The 1,698-nt window shown below is 31.9% G+C and overlaps 1 non-coding gene across 1 annotated transcript; it reads right to left on the minus strand.

Moving 5' to 3' along the window:
• Window positions 1-243: 243 nt before the first annotated feature.
• Window positions 244-352, minus strand: LOC135269262 (U6 spliceosomal RNA). The gene has a single exon (XR_010337591.1). It is a non-coding gene; the product is annotated as a U6 spliceosomal RNA (small nuclear RNA).
• Between the last annotated feature and the right edge of the window lie 1,346 nt (window positions 353-1,698).

Here is a 1,698-nt window from a genome sequence, read left to right on the forward strand (position 1 = left end):
TTGCTTTGAATCCAAGAAAGGAAGGATCAAAGAAGAAAGCCAACAAGCTAACAATGTTTTGTTTGTCTGAAAAGAGGATACTTCATTTCCTCCAAATATTTAAAATTTGACTTGGAAACCTGAGTTAAACTATCCTGCCAATCACGTAAGTGAGAAGCTGCAGAACTGCTCTTAACACAACCTCTGATTTATAGTAAGGTCTCACGGAATTCACCTACTAATGCCGCTGAAATGGTTTTATTCAAATAGCCAAATGATTTCAAATGGCTGTACCAATTACTCTTGCACAGGGACCATGCTAATCTTCTCTGTATCATTCCAATTTTAGTATATGTGCTGCCGAAGCGAGCACACCAATTACTCTCAGGCAATATTGTCAGTGATAACAAACACTGGCAATTGTGTCTTTTCTGCTTTTATATTTTTATTTCCCACTCAAATTAAAATCTCCTGAGAGACCTGTTTCCAACTGTCCTGTCTGCTGGGCATCTCCATGTACATATAGGCCTATGTGCCTCTGATCTACATATTCAAAACAAAACTCAGGCAGCTTTTCTCTAAATATTCCAAATTTTGCTGTCCAATTTTATTTTTTTCTCTTGGTTAACAGTATTATCAATCTTGTGTGTACATGGGTTCAAAATCACATTGTCATAATTTGGGTTCAAAATCACATTGTCATAATTTTATACAGAGTATATCAGAAGTTTTATTCTTTTAAAAATTTGAATAGCTAATAAATGCCCTTGGTTCAAATAAAAACATGCAAGATATACAACAAGACTTTCCTTGCCACCTTCATTTCATATCTGCTCAGTTTCATTCTATCTCCCATTACACATAAATAACCATTTTTATTAATTTATTTTGTATTCTGCCATAATGTAATTGTGCATACAAAAAATTTGTAATATCTCATTTTTTACACAAAAAAATTTATTTATACATTGATTTGTACCTTTTTTTTTCTTTTAACAACTTTTAGTATTATTTTCTAAACAGTACATTTAGAGCATGTTCATTCTTTTATGACAGATAAATAACATTCCACTGTACACACATGCTGCGACATTAAGAGCTCCCTTTGGTGGAAGTATACATTATTTCTGATATGTTGCTCTTAGAAACAAAGCTGCAATGAATAATTTTGCATACATTTTATTTTGTGTGTGTGCTACTGAAATGTGCAAAAATATTCCTGGGGTAGAAAACGTCTATCAAAGGATATATGAATTGGTACTGTTGATAATTATTGCTAAGTCTTATACTGGCTTACATTCCCATCAGCAATATTCAAGTGTCAGTTTCCCCACAACCTAAGCAACAGAGTGTGTTATCAAACTTTTAGAATATTTTAGTGTCTTCTAAGGAAAAAAAATGCAACTTCAATGTTGTTTTATTTCTATTTCTCTTGCCATAAGTTTGATTGAACAACTATTCTTAAATTTGAGAGTTATCTGTATTTATTTTTTCAGGAATTGTTTTTTCTTATTATTTGCCTATTTTCCACCAGGTGATGGGTCTTTTTAATTTTTTATTTTGGAACTATTTATGTATTAGAGAAATTGGTTCTTTGTTCTACAAACTGCAAATAATTTTCCCACTGGGTACCTGTATTTGAAGTTTGGTTGTGTGGTTTTTAGTCATGACTACATATTTATATACTTCTCAATTTTAAATTCAAGGGGTACATGTGCA

The sequence above is a fragment of the Aotus nancymaae genome, unplaced genomic scaffold (assembly GCF_030222135.1).
Source record: "Aotus nancymaae isolate 86718 unplaced genomic scaffold, 86718_ANA_hifiasm-v0.15.2.pri h1tg000004l, whole genome shotgun sequence".
Classification (NCBI taxonomy): domain Eukaryota; kingdom Metazoa; phylum Chordata; class Mammalia; order Primates; family Aotidae; genus Aotus; species Aotus nancymaae.